The 18,413-nt window shown below is 50.1% G+C and overlaps 1 protein-coding gene and 1 pseudogene across 2 annotated transcripts in view; both read left to right on the top strand.

Annotated features, from left to right (window-relative positions):
- The window catches only part of LMF1 (lipase maturation factor 1), a 126,654-nt gene extending 121,111 nt beyond the window's left edge, over positions 1 to 5,543 (top strand). The window contains exon 10 of the mRNA XM_081131609.1: positions 5,525 to 5,543. The gene's annotated coding sequence lies outside the window, so the exon portion shown is untranslated. The remainder of the gene's footprint in view (positions 1 to 5,524) is intronic.
- A 4,523-nt stretch (positions 5,544 to 10,066) lies between these two features.
- On the top strand, positions 10,067 to 10,776 carry LOC308554481 (uncharacterized protein C6orf136 homolog pseudogene; annotated as a pseudogene). The gene has a single exon. The product of its transcript is annotated as an uncharacterized protein C6orf136 homolog pseudogene (transcript).
- The last annotated feature ends 7,637 nt before the right edge of the window (positions 10,777 to 18,413 follow it).

The raw sequence follows: 18,413 nt of genomic DNA, 5'->3' as shown, positions 1-18,413 counted from the left end.
CCACACCAAAACACATCATAATTAAAATGCCAAAGGTTAAAGACAAAGAGAGAATCTTAAAAACGGCAAAAGAAAAGCCTAGTTACCTACGAGGGAGCTCCCAAAAGACTCAGCTGATTTCTCAACAGAAACCTTGCAGGCCAGAAGGGAGTGGCAAGAAATATTCAAAGTGATGAAAAACATGGAACTACAACCAAGACTGCTCTACCCAGCAAAGCTATCATTTAGAACTGAAGGTCAGATAAAGAGCTTCACAGATAAGAAAAAGCTAAAGGAATTCGTCACCACCAGACCAGCACTACAGAAAAAGTTGAAGGGTCTTCTTTTAGAAGAAGCTAATGAACAAAAGAATCTGAGGAACTAAATAGATCCAGAGACATTGATGCATGCAATAGACGATCATATTTCAGAGGGAAGAGGGAAGGAAAGAGATGGAGAGTGGGAAGAGATTAACCAAAGAAGTTATATGCATATATGCATAACTCATGGACACAGTTAATAATGGGGTGAAAGCCTGGGGATGGGGTGGGAGTGAAGTGGAGGGGGTCAGTTGGGGGGGGGAAATGGGACACCTTAATACTCTCAACAATAAAGATATATTTTTTTAAAAAAGAATATTATTGACTATATTCCCTATGCTGTACTTTACATCCCCATGACTATTCTGTAACAACCAATTTGTACTTCTTATCCCTTCACCTTTTTCACCCACCCCCCAACCCCCCTCCCATCTGGCAACCATTGAAATATTCTCTGTATCTATGAGTCTGTTTCTGTTTCACTTGTTCATTTATTTTGTTTTTTAGATTCAATTGTTGATAGATATGCATTTATTGCTATTTTACTGTTCATGTTTTTGGTCTTTTCTTCTTCTTAAAGAAGACCATTTAACATTTCATACAATATTGGTTTGGTGGTGATGAACTCCTTCAGCTTTTTCTTGTCTCGTAAGCTCTTTATCTGACCTTCCATTCTAAATGATAGCTTTGCTGAGTAGAGTCATCTTGGTTATAGGTCCTTACTTTTCATCAATTTGAATATTTCTTGCCAATTCCTTCTGACCTGCAAGGTTTCTGTTGAGAAATCAGTTGACAGTATTATGGGAGCTCCCTTGTAGGTAACTAGACTTTTCTCTTGCTACTTTTAAGATTCTCTCTTCATCTGTGACCTTTTGTATTTTAATTATGATGTGTCTTGCTGTTGGCCTCTTTGGGTTCATCTTATTTGGGACTCTCTGAGCTTCCTGGACTTGTATGTCTATTTCCTTCACCAGGCTAGGGAAGTTTTTTGTCTTTTTTTTTTTTTTTTCTCAAATAGGCTTTCAATTTCTTGCTCTCTCTCTTCTCCTTCTGGCATCCCCATAATGCAAATGTTGGTGGGCTTGAAGTTGTTCCAGAGGCTCCTCATACTATCTTCAGTTTTTTGGATTTTTTTTCTTTTTGCTGTTCTGATTGGGTGTTTGGGAGTTTTTTGCTTTCTTATCTTCCAAATCACTGATTTGATTCCTGGCTTCATCTACTCTACTGTTGATTCCCTGTAAATTATTTTTCATTTCAGTTAGTGTATCATTCATTTCTGACTGGTCCTTTCTTTATGCTAAGTTCATTGAGGATCCTTATAACCAGTGTTTTGAGCACTGAATCTAGTAAACTCCTTGTCTCCAATTTGTTTTGTTCTTTTTCTAGAGTTTTGTTCTGTTTTTTCATTTAGGACATTTTTTTTTTTTGTCTCCTCATTTTGGCAGCCTCCCTGTGTTTGTTTCTATGTATTAGGTAGAGCTGCTATGTCTCCCAGGCTTGGTAGAGTGGCCTAATGTAGTAAGTGTCCTGCAGGGTCTAGTGGCACAGCCTCTCCCTTCACCAAAACTGGGCACTCCAGGTGCACCCCCTGTGCAGGCTGTGTACTCCCTACTCTTATAGTTGAGCCTTGGTTTCTGTTGGTACATCAATGGGAGGGATTTACTCTCAGGCCAATCAGTTTCAAGGACTGGCTGTGACCACCGACCACTGTGGAAGATTAGCTATGCAGGGGCCCACCCCATTCTGGTGCCCACTGAGTCCACCTCTTTAGTGTGTTGCTTGTGGAGGTGGTTGGGTGGTGGTACTTCAACGTGATCTGAAGCTGTCCACTGGATGCACTGGCTTTGGGCCCTCCCGGGAAGTGCAGGCTAAGGTGAGCCATTGCCTATGTTCTGCCTGGGGCCACCCAGCATGAGCTACAAAGTGATCTGCAGAAGGCTGCTACTTGTGCTAGGCTTGGAGTTGCCCAGGCAAGGGCAAGTTGTGAACCAAGGCCAGCTGCTGTTAGTGCTGGGCCTGGGACCACTTAGCAAGAGGTACGGGGCCCACTGAGGCCAGATGCTGCTTGTTTGAGAGATTTTAGGAAAATCTGAAGTGTGAGCCAAGACAGGCCATTCATATGGAAAAGCCATGGGAAATAGCCTGGGTAGGCCCAAAAACTTGGTGGGGAAGGGTCTCAGAATCACCAGGGCACATAGTGTTAGCCAGGTTGATGGAGACTCAGATATGGTACCCACCTGTGGGCTCTGTAGGGGGAGAGTTCATCAAAAGAACAATGGCTTCTGCCAGCACTGCTGTCTGAGAGAAAGCTGCCCACTCCCCACCCACTACCCCCAGCTCTTGCCTTGATGCCAGGCAATTCAGTTCCTCCCCATTTATCTCTTGTACCTTCAAGCTGCTGCCCCATCACTGGAGCTCAGACGGAGTGAGTCTGGCTAAATCCCTGCATGGGCCCTTTAAGGGGAACTGCCTAGGACTCCAGCAGCCCTCTGTACCCCTCAGCCTCAATTCCCACTGGTTCTTACATCCAGGAGTTAGGGGGACTTCCCTTCCTGGCACAAGAACCCTGGGATGGGGTGACTGGTGTGGGGCTGGGACCCCTCACCCCTTAGAGGGGACCTCTGCAGCCAAGATATCCCTCCCAATTTTTATCTGCCATATGTGGGTGTGGGAACAGCCTCTTCCATGTCACCACCACCCCTACCAATCTCAATGTGGCTTCTTCTTGAATTCCCTTGTTGTAGGTCTTCCATTCAGCCAGAATTTGGGGGTTCTGACTGGTGGTTGTTCTGTATTTTAGTTGTAATTTTAATGTGATTGTGGAAGGATTCAAGTATCACACTTACCTTTACCTACCCCGCCATCTTGACCAGAAGTCTGTACTGATCAATTTTTTATATGAAACTACACTGCTGAATCCCTGGGATAACAACTTATTAAATAATAATGTGCATATTTAAATAATAATGTGCATATTTATGAATTTATTATAAATAGTTATAAATATAAAAATTCCGTTTATTAAGAATGGCATTCTGACTCAGAAAGAGAAACTAAAAAAAATACCATTTACCATTGCAAAAAATAAGATACCTAGGAATAAACTTAACCTCGGATGTAAAAGACCTGTACTCAGAAAACTACAGGACACTGAAAAAAGAAATAGAGGAAGATTTAAACAAGTGGGAAAATATGCCATGTTTATGGATTAGAAGATTTAATATCATTAAAATGTCCATACTACCCAAAGCAATTTATAAATTCAATGCAATTCCTATTAAAATACCAATAGCATATTTCACAGAGCTAGAACAAATATTCCAAAAATTTATATGGAACCAAAAAAGGCCCTGAATAGCTGCAGCCATCTTGAGAAAGAAGAACAGAGTGGGAAGGATCACTTTACCGGATATCAAACTGTACTACAAAGCCATTGTAATCAAAACAGCCTGGTATTGGTACAACACCAGACATATAGATCAATGGAACAGAACAGAGACCCCAGAAATGGACCCAAGCCATTACGGTCAGTTAATATTTGACAAAGGAGGCAAGTGCATACAATGGAGTAAAGACAGCCTCTTCAAAAAGTGGTGCTGGGAAAATTGGAAAAATGCAACAACAAAAAATGAAACTAGACCACCAACTTTCACCATACACAAAAATAAATTCAAAATGGATAAAAGACTTTAAGTTGTGAAACTATAAAAATCCTGGAAGAAAACATAGACAGTAAAGTCACAGACATCTCACCTAGTGGAATTTTCACTGATACATCTCCTAGGGCAAGAGAAATAAAAGAAAAAAATAAACATATGGGACTACACCAAACTAAAAAGCTTCTGCACAGCAAAAGAAAACAGCCTCAAAATATGAAGGAACCCCACGGTCTGGGAAAACATATTTGCCAAGGATGTATCTGATAAGGGGCTAATCTCCAAAGTGTACAAAGAACTCATAGCACTCAGCAAGAGGAAGACAAAAAACCCAATTAAGAAATGGGCAAAGAACTTGAATAGACACTTCTCCAAAGAGGACATACAGATGGCCAAGAGATACACGAGAAAATGCTCAACGTCGTTAATCATCAGAGATGCAAATTAAAACCACAATGAGGTATCACTTCACACCTGTCAGAATGGCTCCATCAACAAGTCAACAAACGACATGTGCTGGCGAGGGTGTGGAGAAAGGGGAGCCCTAGTTCATTGCTCATGGGAATGCAGACTGGGGCAGCCACTATGAAAACAGTATGGAGGGTCCTCAAATATTAAAAGTGGAGCTGCCTTTTGACCCAGTGATCCCACTTCTAGGAATATACCCTAAGAATCCTGAAACATTCATCAGAAAGAACATATGCACCCCTATGTTCACAGCAACACAATTTACAATAGCTAAGATCTGGAAACAGCCCAAGTGCCCATCAGTAGATGAGTGGATAAAAAGCTGTGGGACAGACATATACACCATGGAATACTACACAGCTGTAAAAAAGCTGTGGGACAGTATGGATGGACCTGGAGAATATTATGCTAAGTGAAATAAGCCAGGCAGAGAAAGACAAACATTACATGATCTCACTTATATGTGGAATCTAAAGAACTTAATAAACTGATGAACAGAAACGATTCAGTGACATGGAAGCACAGATGAGACTGACGAATGTCAGAGGGAGGGAGGAGGGTGGGTGGGTGGAGGGGGAGAGAGTAACCAAAGAATTTATATGCGTATATACACAACCCAAGGACATGGACATTGGTGGGGAGAGGGACTGGGGAGGGCGGTGGGGAGGGGTGGAACCGGTCAATGGGGAGAAAAGGGGATATCTGTAATATTTTGAACAAAAATTTTAAAAAATAAAAAGAATGGCATTCTGATTTTCTAAATCTTTGCTTACTTTCCTCTGCCTGTTCTCTCAGCTCTTAGAGGGGGCGTTCAAGTCCAAGGACATTCCCACTCTGCTGTCCATCTCACCTCGTGCCCATGGTAACCTGCCACGGGGGGAGGGGGGGGACAGGAAAGGAGCCAGCACTCCCAGCTGCATCATCCTGTCAGATTCCTAAGGCACCGCAGGCAGCACAGGTGGTGTCTCCCCTTCTGGGGTGTCGCTCCCAGAAAGCCAGGAACATACAAATGGAGCCATCTCGCCCTCGGCCTTGCTTTGAATATATTTATTCATTTCCTTATTTCCAGTGTTTTCCTAATTTTTATTTTTAATTATCAAGGCAGTATGTGCTATCGTGGAGAAGTTGGAAAGCCCAGGAAGTGGAGAGGAATTACATCTGAGCCTGGCACCAGAGCAACAGATATTCAGAGAAAGAGTGGCAGGCATTCGTTTCAAGTTTGGGGGGCAGCCCACACCATCTTCGGGAGGACCAGCTCGGCCCTGGCCCTCGGGATAAACGGAACCACGGGGTCCGGGTGGAGAGAGCGCTGCCGGCCCCGCACACCTACCCCGGCGGGGCCACGGCTGCATCTTCCAGGGAAAGTTGGCTTTCCACTGAGAAAAGACAAAGGTGAAAACAAAAGGCGCACAGGTGCAAGTCTTCCTCCAGCATCTCCCGGTCTGCTTCACACGCGGAGGGAAGGAAGCGGCCTCGCTCCTGGCTGTTTTCTGACTGTGACGCAAATATCCTCTCTCCTGGATGACATCGTCCCAAATGGACGTGGGAGGAGCACTTTGCAGCAAGGACTTTGCTGAGCCCTCTCCCGGCCTGTTTGCTCCTGGCAACACGGATGCACATCTGTGACCTCTGTCCTGTCAGGACACCTCCAAAACCGGAAGGTGACCAGTGCCAGTGTGTGGTCACCACTGGAAGGAGGCAGTTGATCGCTCCCTGGGGGTGTAGACTAATGAAGGTTGGGGCCCCACAGGCACCCAGGGCTGAATCCATGCTCCACCTGGGGTCCTCTGGCAACCAAGTCAGGGCCCCCACCTCAGCTCCTGCAGATGTCCGGAGTCTGCAACAGCGACTTTCTGGACAGAAGGACATGTCCCCAGCCCCCACTCACAGCTAGGTTCTGAACCCAGCCTCCCAGACGGACTGACTGAGCCCATGCGGCGCTGGGGGACTGGCCTGTCCAAGCCCCCAGACAGCTCCCCTCCCGCCAGGCACGCCAGCTGCCAGGTGACCCCTCCACATCACATCCAAATGCCCGATGCCCCAGTTCCCCCAGCTCCTGCCTCACCCCACAACTATCTCCAGTAGTTGCCGCAGACCCCACCCCAAAGCACATGCCCAACCTCAGCTTCAGCTGCCCCACCAGCCCCCAAGGTCTCCAGGGCCATTTAGAGGATGGCCCACCTCGTCCTCCCACCTCCGCGTGGCACCCCGAAAACACTGCCCTCGTTCCCCCTCGGGCCTCTGCCTGCAGCTCCCTGCTCACCCTGACCCTGCCCGTGGAGCCCGACTCACCACGTCAGCTTCTGGTGAGACCCTCCCTGCGCCCGTCAGCACAGAGCCCCTTGAACTCACACGTGTGTTCGCCGGTTTCTCCTCCATTCAGGAGACTGAAGCACATCAGGGAACTTCAGGGTCCGCCACTTGGAAACAAATGGCTGCAGAAACCCACGGGAGCGCGCACAGCCAGGTGTGAGACAAGCCAGCAACCTCCGGACTGCGCAGGTGTCCCCTGTGCGCACCTCTCACCTCCAGCGACTGGGGGTCGCTGCAGCCAGGACTGTGCCAACCCCACCTGGGCAGCACCTGGCGCAGGCGCAGGTTGGGGTGGGGGGAGGACAGGCTGAGAGGGGGTCAGCAGGTGGGGAGTGGGTACGGAATGGGTTTCCAGAGAAGGGAGGATGAGCCCCTACTAATTGCAGCCCGGGCCCTGCCCAACCTGCGGGCTGCAGCGCCCCCTGGTGCCCACCCAGCTCAGGGCCACCCCGAGCCCTAAACCAACCCTGCTCCGAGCTGGGGGGACCCAGCTGCAAGCCATGTCCTCCTGCCTGGCACGTCTAGCCCCACGCACCACACACACACGCCTGGCCACAGTCCCCTGCCCCAGCCCTGCCTGCTCCCAGCAAAACCTCTCCCTATAGGAGGAAAACAGTGCGCCATGAACAAGGGGGATTTACTCCGAGATTCCAAGGCTGCTTCACTGTTAGGAAATCCATCCATAAAGTGACCGTATGGACCAATCGAGGGAGAAGAACCATATGGTTCTCTCCATCGGTGCAGGAAAAGCCTTTGACAAAAATCTACTGTCGATTTCTTATAAAATTATAAACAGTACGGAAAATAGGAATTGATAGATATTGTCTTAATATAATAAAATGCATATGCCTTTTCCTAAACCCATCACCTCACTGAATTAGGAAATGCTGGTGCCATCTCCCCTAAGATCGAAACTAAGGCAAGGCCACCTGCCGCCTCCACGGCCACCCCTCGCTGCGCTGGGGCCATCAGCCACCGCATCAGAAAAGAGCACCGGTTAGGGGCACAGGACGAAAAGAAGCGCAACCGTCTCCACCTGCAGAGGCTTCGGCGCTGTCCCGGGAACTGCTGCAAAAATGCCGCCCTGTTCAACCGGCGACGACGGAAACATTCCAGAGCCTCCACGTCCAGTGAGGCCCCAGCCACATGCGGCTGCCGAGCATTAAAAATGGGGCTGCCCGGCCGGGCGTGGCCCAGCGGTTGAGCGTCGACCTGGGATCCAGGCGATCGGGGTTCGATTCCCGGTCAGGGCACATGCCCAGGTTGCGGGCTCGATCAATGACTCTCTCATCATTGATGTTCCTATCTCTTTCTCTCCCTCTTCTTTCCTCTCTCTGAAATCAATGAAGATATATTTAAAAAAAAAAAAAAAATGGGGCTAATGTGCTTTTCCCATCGGCCATCTGCGGTGGAATCCCCGCCAAGATGCAGACTTTCGTGAAAACCCTCGCGGGGAAGACCCTCACCCTCCAGGGCGAACCCCGGGATACAACCAAAAATGTAAAGGCCAAGATCCAGGACAAGGGAGGAATTCCTCCTGGTCAGCAGGGACTGACCTTAGCTGGCAAGCGACAGGAAGACGGATGCCCTTTGTCCGACTACAACGCTCAAAAGGAGCCCACTCGCCCGGCTGGGCGTGGCTCGGCGGTTGAGCATTGACCTAGGATCCAGGCGATCGGGGTTCGAATCCCGGTCAGGGCACATGCCCGGGTTGCGGGCTCGATCCCCAGTCGGGGGCGTGCAGGAGGCAGCCGATCAATGACTCTCTCATCACTGATGTTTCTTCTCTCTCTTTTCCTCTCTCTGAAGTCAATAAAGATATATTTTTTTTAAAAAAAAAAAGGAGCCCACTCTTCATTTTGCCCTGAGACCTCGTGGAGGCGCTAAGGGAAGGAGGGAGCCTCACGCCACTCCCAGGAAGGGGAGCGAAAGGGAAAGGTCAGGCTGCTGTCCCGAGACACACACGGCGGGCGGGTGACACTGGCAGAAACCGCCTTTGCTGGGGGTCTCTATGGCCAGCCGCTATGACGGACATTATTGTGGCGAACGCTGCCTGACTTGTTGCTTCAACAAACCAGCAGACAAGTAACTGTGTATGGGTTAATTAAAGACATGAGCTAACTAACTAAATAACAATTTTTTTAATGGGGCTAATGGGACTGAGGGACCCAGTGTTCAGGCCCACGTCCTTCTGTTTTACGTACAGAGCCATTAAGAGCCACACGTGACCGCCATCCGGGACAGCAAGCGCGACCCTAGAGGATCCCGAGGGGAAAGGGGACCGAATGAACACTCGGAAATCAGGAGCCTTGATGCCCACACAAAATACAAGTGGCGGGGGGGATGGGACAGTAGGGAAACCGCCGCCAACAACGGAAGCCAGGAAAATAAAACACTTAGGAACACAGCTGACAGGAAGGGGCAAAAGTCATAATCGGGACAAGCAGGGCAGTTGGAAGATGGGTCGCAGGTTAGAGACCATCTAGCACTGAATCGATGCGGGAGTCCCGGTTTGGCCCCACCTGGGCTGCAGGAGGACGCCCTGCTTTGAGGAGACACGCCCTGAAATATTTAGGGGCAGGAGCACCGCCCTGCAACTTGGCCTCCGTAAAGGACACAGCGAACATGCCACATGTTAACATGTGGGAGATGTGGGGGAAAGGAGGTCGGGCGTTCCTTGTAATCTTTTTTTGCAACTTTTCTCTAGACGTGAGATTTCAAAATAAAAGGTTCAAGAATTGAATTACAGGTGCCTGCGTCCTGTGCGCTGGCACTTTCCTCCCAGGAGCTCAGGTTATGCTGGCGCCTGTGAGCGTGGCTTCCACAGGGATAGTCTCTGCCTCCAGCCTTTGCTTCCAGTCCTTCCAAAGGTCGACCCACAGCTAAATTACCTGCTTGCACACGGTGACTTCTTAGGGTGCATCCGCAATGAGAGCTGGGCAGGCCCCGATGTGCTGATTGTCGAATCCCTACATGTGGTCGGGTGAAGAACACAGAAGGTGCAGAGAGCGGACATGTGTGCACAGGAGCTCTGCGCACATACACACCGAACATCCCAGGACCCCGAGCAATGTGAAGGTGGCCACCCCTCGGGAAGGACTGGAAGCATTAGGTGGGGAAAACTCATGCTTCAGAGCACATCCCTAAAAACTAATTTTAAAAACATAAATGGCTTTTGACACTGTCAAAAATAAGATGATATACAGCCGGGGCCCTGTTGTGCATTGAAATGTGTCCCCAGAATCCCTTCCCTCAGCCCGAGCCCCCTCCTTTCCCCTTCAAGAAGTCGGCTCCTGGGCGCGCTAACCCACTCTCCGCTCCCCTAAGACCATGCACCAGCCCAGCCTGGGCCCCTGCCTTCGCTGCTACCAGGCTCCACCCCAGGACCAGCTTTCTCCACCGGCTCAGCCATTCCCAGCCTGAGGCCCCACTCCACGACTCCCACTTCCCCACCTTCTCCACTCTTCTGGTCTCCCCCGCCTGCCCGCACACCCTCCCTCCCACCGGGCTGCTGCCCCGAGCTCCCTGACTGCCTCTCCCTCGGGTCCAGGGCCTTGACTCACCATGGGTGCTTCTCCCTCCAGGAAAGGGGGAGGAAGGACCAGGGCCTGAATTGCATAGCGGCTTCCTGGATGGGCTTAGGAGCCTATTTGAGGGACCTTCCTGCCCCTATCTTGGGGCTTTGCTATCTTTCCAAGCCCCTGTGACTGCCTGCCCTTTCCCTGCCACTTCGTTCAGGAGATCCAAGTGTGGAGGATCACCTGGCTGTCATGGATGACAGCCTGAGACAAGAGCTTCCCAACCCCTTCCTTCACTCCCATGACTACACTCTACTCGTTGGGTGTGGAATTCATCAATGAGATCCTGAACGTACCAAGACATGGTATATTCTGTCACTAACCTTCTGCCACTTCCTGGCCTGGAACTATTTTGCACAATTTCGGTTGGAGGTTCTACAGTTGACCCGTTTAAAAAAAGAAAGAGGGAGAAAGAGAGAAGAAGAGAAAGAAAGTCCCCAGAAAGATATGTGGAAGTCCTAATGCCCAGTGTCTCAAAGTGTGACCTTGCTTGGGAACAGGGTCATTTCATTGCAGGTTTAATTAGTTAAAATAAGATCATCTTGGAGCAGGGTGGGCCCTGAATCTAATGACTCGTGTCCTCATAAGAGGAGACACAGAAGAGACAGCTGTGTGACCACGGAGGCAGAGAGGGGTGATGAAGCCACGAGCCCTGGAGCACAAGGGTTGCTGGCACCACCATTAGCTGGAAGAGGCAGGAGGGAGCCTCCCTGCAGGTTTCAGAGAGTGCAGCCCTGACACCTCGGTTTGGGACTTCTGGCCTCCAGACAGTGAGGGATATATGGTTCTTTGTTGGAGTGGCCCCAGAAAGTAACACTGACCCTATAAACGAGCACAATGCCTGAGTCCCAAGTGGGCACAAAGGACTGGGTATAGCCAGTGGGAACACACCTCCTTCCTTGCCCCCTCAACCAGATGTTGAATCTGTCCAAAGCCCAGCAGTTCAGAACCACTTCTGCTTGTAGATTCTCTCAAATGCAGATTCTCTCAAATGCTAATTGGGATGCACAGGAGGCTCCAAAAAGGAAACGGAATAATAAGAGGGCAGCAAAGCCTGTGCCTGAAAGGAGATGGGAGAGGAAAAGAGCCTGGGAGGGAGACAGGAAGCTCAAAGGCATGCAGACTGACAGAGGGCCTGCCACCTGCAGTGACCTGCCTGTGTGGCTAACGCGACTGAAGAATACCCACAGAGGGGCAAACCAGAGGGGTGTCCAGCGAGCACAGCTAAGAGAATGGCCTGGTGTGAGGACAGCCAGCACAGCCGCCGGAGGCACCTCCACTGTGTCAGCCTGAGGGTCCCGCAGAGGGTGTTGAATGACCTTCTGACCTGACGGGTGTGGAGGAAAGAGTCAGGGCTTCAGCGGCAGGTGCAGAGCAACATGCCCACGGCAAACATGGCCTCCACCTGATTCCACAAACACAGGCATCCTACGTAACCATGTGCATGCGCGAGCATATACACACCAACTTTGAGGGCTTGCCACGCACTGTTATGCCTTTACATAAATGACCCTATTCCAGTAAGGCAGGAATGTTATTATCCCAATTCCCAAAGGAAGAAACTGAGGCACAGCAATGTAACTTTGCACAGAAGTTGGTGGTGTCACCAAGGTCCCCATTGGGAGGCCACAGCCTCACCCTCCTGGATCCCTTCTGCCTTCCGATTCACTCTGAGCAGAGGCCGGGGGGCAGAGCAGCTCTGCCCCTTCTTGAATACACAATCCTGAAGCCACCAGAGGGATAAACAAGGCAGGTGTCTCACTAGTGATAGAGGCGTCATGTGAGCAGAGCTGGAAATAGAAGAGAGAGAGAGCAAGAAATTGAAAACCTATTTGAAAAAATAATTATAGAAAACTTCCCCTACCTGGGGAAAGAAATAGACTTACAAGTCCAGGAAGCACAGAGGGTCCCAAACAAGAGGAACCCAAAGAGGCCCACACCCAGACACATCATAATTAAAATGCCAAAGGTTAAAGACAAAGAGAGAATCTTAAAAACAGCAAAAGAAAAGCCTAATTACCTACAAGGGAGCACCCATACGACTGCCAGCTGATTTCTCAACAGAAACCTTGCAGGCCAGAAGGGAGTGGCAAGAAATATTCAAAGTGATGAAAAACATGGAACTACAACCAAGATTGCTCTACCCAGCAAAGCTATCATTTAGAATCGAAGGTCAGATAAAGAGCTTCACAGATAAGAAAAAGCTAAAGGAGCTCATCACCACCAGACCAGCACTACAGGAAATGTTGAAGGGTCTTCTTTAAGAAGAAGCTAATGAACAAAAGAATCTGAAAAACAAAATAGACCAAGAGACACTGAAGCAGGCAACAGACATTGGTCGTATCTCAGAGGGAAGAGGGAAGGGGGCAGGCGTGGGAAGAGATTAACCAAAGGAGTTATATGCATAACCCATGGACACAGACTGAAGAGCTAGCAGAGGCCTTTGCTCCTTTGGTGAGCCCTCCTCCCACAGAGCTGGCCAGCAGGCGCCTTCTCTGAATCTTCATCAACCTGACTCACACCTTTCTCCCCACCCTGGTGATTCTGGGAAACGCCACCCCTCCCCACCTGCAAGCTCAACAAGCAATTTCTAGTGGCTTTTCTATGCAAGTGGCCTCTCAAGCCTCATGCTTAGGACTTTCCTAAAATCTCTCAAACAAGCAGCAGCTGGCCTCAGCATGTCCCATACCTCTCGATAAGTGGCCCCAGGCCTGGCACTAGCGGCAGCTGCATTGGCTCATAGCTTGGCCTCTCCTGGACAACGCCAAGCCCAGCACAAGTAGCAGCCATCTACAGATTGCTCATGTGGGTGGCCCTGGGCAAGGCACTGGCACAGGCTGACTTTGCACCTCCCCAGAGGCCCCAGAGACAGTGCACCTGGTGGTCAGACTCGACCACGCTGGATTACAACCCTACCACATCCACGAGTGACACATTCAAGGGGCAGACTCGGTGAACACCAAAGCTCCGCTGAAGTAAATCCTGCTCCATAGGGGTGTCTCCAGCACAGCAGCTCTTTAGCTGTAGCTACAGCTGCTCCTCACAGCTGATTGGCCTGGGGGTCAGTTCCTCCCAGGGACACCAACAGCAACCAAGGCTCAACTACAACAGGACAGTGCACACAGCCCACACAGGGGAGCACCTAGAAGGCCCAGCTCAGGTGACTGGGGAGGCTGAGCCACTGGACCCTACAGGACACCTACTACACAAAGCCACTCTACAAATTCCAGGAGACATAGCAGCTCTACCTAATATATAGAAACAAACACCAGGAAGCAGCCAAAATATGGAGGCAAAGAAACATGTCACAAAGAAAAGAACAGAAATCTCCAGAAAAAAAAACTAAATGAAATGGAGCCAAGAAAGCTACTAGATACAGAGTTCAAAACAATGGTTATAAGGATGCTCAGGGATCTTAGTAAAACTATTAAGATCCCTTACCCTTTGAGACAGCATGGTGGGACCTGGAGAGTATTATGCTAAGCGAAATAAGCCAGTCAGAGAAAGGCAAATGTCATATGATCTTACTCATGTGTGGAATCTAACGAACAAAATAAACTGATGAACAAAATAGATCGAGACATAGCAGCTGGAACAGACTGACAGGTCTTAGGAAAGCAGAGATGGGGGAGGAGAGATTAACCTAAGAACTTATGTGTATAAATGCATAACCCATGGACACAGACAATAATGTGGTGAAGGCCTGGGGAGGAGGTGGGAGCAAGGGGGAGGGGGCCAATGGGGGGGAAAATGGGACACCTGTAATACTTTCAACAATAAAGATAAATTAAAAAAAAAAAAAAAAAAAAGCTGACTCTACGCAAGTCCATGTCTGTGGGAGATGGTCCAGAGGGAGCGGGAGAGGCTTACACAGTTGGCCTGTTCCTCCAGAGCCCACAGTGCATCCTGGACCTGCCCAAGGTCCCCACTTGGTGGGCCTGGGGAGCCCTGACCTGCCTCGGCTTCTCTCCTCCCCTGAAGGACCTACGGCACAGATTAACTTCTATGTTGACTTTACTTTGGTTTCTCCCAAGAGTTTAGTGACCCTCCCCTTGGTCTGGAGACTCGCCTCAGGGTCCAGTCAGGTGTCCTGACCCAGAGGAAGGACCCCAATGACTTTCTTGCTCAGGGCAAGAGCGTGGCTCTCACAGAAGCTTGTGCACAGAGACTCGGTGGTGGGAGGGCCAGGGCCAGGGCCAGGGCCAGGGCCAGGTCAGCGCAGCCAGGGCAAGTACCCTCTCCCGGAGGGAAGAAGACCACAGGGGCCAACGTGGTGCCACGGGAGCAGTGGTTCTGGGCGGGGACCGTGTCAGGTCTCTCTCCTGGAGAACACCCTCCCTCTCTCCCCTGCCACCAGACTTGGCCAAAGCGGCTCTTCTCATGGTGTTTTCTAGGAAGCTGTTTCTCCATACTCTAGCAGATTCTCCGTGGCATTGAACTGGACCCGGGGGACACCATCACACTCGCTGCAGCCAGAGCAAGGACAAAGGCATTGTCGTGCTTTCCTGGCCCGCGGTGCCACCAAAAGGACTGCACCCCAAACACCTGGCCGCCAGCACAGCCTGACCGCCTGGGGGACTGACCCCGCAGTGGCCCAGGTTGCGACTCCGGGAGCAAGGTGCTAGGCCCTAGGGCAGGGCAGGGAGGCCCAGCCCAGCTCCTCCTGAGGGACCGAGCCCCCAGCCCCAGGCTCAGCCTGTTGCCTGGCCCCACGCAGCTGCCTGGTGTGATGCAAACTCACTTCTCTTCTTTGTCTGTGTTTTCTCTGGAGCCCGACCCATGGGCTTTTCTGCATTCTCTTTGAGATAAAAATCAAAAACAAATCTTTAAAGGCCATCTCCAAAAACCACAGAATGGCTGGAATTAAATAAAAATAAAGCTTGTGGCTTTCCTCTCAGGAACTTCCTGCTTATCTGAAATGCGTTGAGTCAGCAGCAGCTTGGAGCCCAGGCCTCGGTTCCCGGTCCTCAGCCTCCAGATGGGGTCAGGCCTGAAGGCCACGGAGGGAGCAAAGCCGGACCACAGGCAGCAAAAAGGGCTCTTCCCGCCATAGATTCCTCCTAATCAAAGGTCCTCACATTGTCCCCCTCAGCCGAGACCAACGCACACCCACAGCGACACTCTGAGGGCCCATTTCCAAAGCCAGGCCTGGGTATTACTCCACGCCTGGGCCCGAAATCCTCCCCCTAACTTATATGGGGGCTCCAAGCCTTCCCCACCTCCCCCAAGGCCGCACCGCGTCAGGAAAGGGAAGGCGTGAGCTGATGTCACCCGCAGCTCTCCTGATACCAAACGTGTGCGTTTTCCCCGGACTCCAACCAATTCCCTAACTCTCTGGACACCAACTGGGTGTCCCGCTATTTAACTCAATTCTGACACTAATTGCCCTACATTAACCAGACGCCACAGGCTGAGGGCTCCGTCCCACAAGTCCACCCCCACTTCGGGCCCCAGTCACAAATCCAGGTTGTCACCTGTGCTTCTGACAGGCCAGCTATCGAACAGGGTTCCCATGACCCCCTCCTGGAGGCAAAAAGCGAGGTGTCCTCGAAGGGACTAAGTGGGGAATTGTGGGAGAGGAGCCAGAGCCCGTCTTGAAGGAAATAGGAGCTCGTGCCCTACTCCTGAGCACCGACCTCAGAGACCTGAAGGCGGGTGTTCAGACAACACCTGAGGCCCACGCTCACAGCCCGAGACCCGCCAAAGGCGGAGGCGGCCCAGTGTCCATCAGCAGGTGAAGGGGTGACTGCAATGTGCTCGGCCACACACTGGAGTGTTATTAAGCCATAAAAAGGAATGGATAACATAAAAAATAAAAATAAAAAACCAGCACAAACCATTCCATTTAAACATAAGCAGACGACCTGAATAGACATTTTTCCAAAGGGGACATACGAATTACATATGAAAAGATGCTCAGCATCACTAATCATCGGGAAATGCAAATCGAGACCATAGTGAAGGGACTGCCTCCCGCCCCTGCCCCTGACTCCAACTCCTAAACCAGCTGCTTCGGGGGCTGCGGCAGGACCAGGGAGCGAGCACCCACAGCTCCCACTCACCTCAGTCGCCAAAGGGTGTGCAGCCTCATCAGTGCCCATGATCATAGGCTTTCGGATCTCTTCATCTCTCAGAAGAACCGGAGCTGGAGTTGTGAAATGGACGTTCTTAGTGGAGCCCAGAACCTTCTGGGGAGCCAGATAACCCTCTCTTTGCACCATAGGTAAAATTCCTTGTAAGAAGAAAAAAAAAGACCACAATGAAGTATCACCTCACACCTGTCAGAATGGCTCCATCAATAAACCAACAAAGAAGTGCTGGCGAGGGTGTGGGGAAAGGGAACCCTCGTGCACTGCTGGGGGGAATGCACATGGGTGCGGCCACTATGGAAAACAGGATGGAGGTCCCTCAAAAAATTAAAAACAGGCCCAGCCGGGCATGGCTCAGCGGTTGAGCATCGACCTAGGATCCAGGAGATAGGGGTTCGATTCCCGGTCAGGGCACATGCCCGGGTTGCGGGCTGCAGCCGATCAATGACTCTCTCATCATTGATGTTTCTCTCTCTCTCCCTCTCCCTTCCTCTCTCTGAAATCAATAAAGATATATTTATAAATAAATAAATAAATAAATAAATAAATAAATAAATAAATAAAATTAAAAACAGAACTACCTTATAAGCCAGGGATTCCACTTCTGGATATATATCCAAACAAAACAAAAATACTAATGCAATATATATGCACCCTTATGTTCTTTACAGCATCGCTAATAACAGCCAAGATATGGAAGCAACCTACATGTCCATCAACAGGGGAATGGACAGAGCAGATGTGACACACACAATGGAATATTACTCAGCAATAAACAAGAATGAAATCTTACCATTTGCAACAACACAGATGGGCCTCGAGGGTATCATGCTCAGTGAAATCAGTCAGACAGAGAAGGACAAACACCATATGGTTTTACTTACATGTGCACTCTAAAAACCGAAATGGAAACAGACACATAGGTATAGTGAGCAAGCTGATGTTTGCCAAAGGGGTGGGAGTGGGGGGTGGGAATAAAAAAAGTGGTGAAGCCCCGTCACCCGCTATAACACGGATGAACCCTGAGCACATGATGCCGAGTGAGAGAAGCCAGACACACAAGGCCACATAGTGTGTGACTGCCTCCATTTATGCAAATTGTCCAGAACAGGCAAATCTACGGAGACAGAAAGAGAAGAGTGGCCGCTGGGGGAGGGGGAGTGGGGACTGATGCTAATGGGTATGTAGTTTCTTTTTGGAATGAAAATATTCTGGAACCAGACAGTGGTGGTGTTGCATAACATTGTAAGTGTGCTAGATGCCACTGGATCGCTGAATTTAAAATGGTTAATTTTATGGTATGTGCATTTCATCTCAATTTTTAAAAAGAACAGAACCTGGTAAAAATCAATTTGTTTTGAATCATGGAGAAGTGGCGGCAGAGAGAACTGCGGGTAGGAAGCGGCTGCTGTGTCCCACGTCCTTTCTGCAGTCACCATGCCAGGAAGGAGGCTCCTGCAGGGAAGATGAGCGTTGGCTCCACGGGTGTAACACTCTGCAGGCAGGATTCTCAGGACACATGACTGCCTCACACAATCAGGACAGGGGACAGGTCCCCTCTCCCTGTGAGGCTGCGAGGCTGTCACTTCCCTGCCCCTCCCGGAGCTGCGAGGCCTCTGCCGGGAGGAGACCAGCCGGCCCTGACGGAGGGGGGTGAGTGGAGCCAGGGTCCCGTGAAGGTGCTTGAAGAAGAATGAAGGGCTCGGGGCAGAAGGCCTGGCCCAGGCTGCCCCTGTGTGTGCTTGTGTGTGGGCATCTGTGCACGTGTTCACGTGTGTGCATGTCTGTGTGTATACATGCATGTGCATGTGTGTTCTGAGAAGGTAGGCTCGTACAAAGGAAATAGCACGTGAGCTACAGTCCTAATTTTAAGTTTTCTAGTAGCCACACACATTCAAAACGTGAAAGGAAACAGGTGAAAGTAATCTTAGTACATTTCCTTTAAACGGACATGTCTAAACATCACCAGTCCGCCACGTGAGGAACACACAATGTGTCAATTCGCTCATT

This window comes from Miniopterus schreibersii, assembly GCF_964146895.1.
Source record: "Miniopterus schreibersii genome assembly, chromosome: 3".
NCBI lineage: Eukaryota > Metazoa > Chordata > Mammalia > Chiroptera > Miniopteridae > Miniopterus > Miniopterus schreibersii.
The sequence above is the reverse complement of the archived record's forward strand: the minus strand, read 5'-3'. Positions and strand labels throughout refer to the sequence as shown.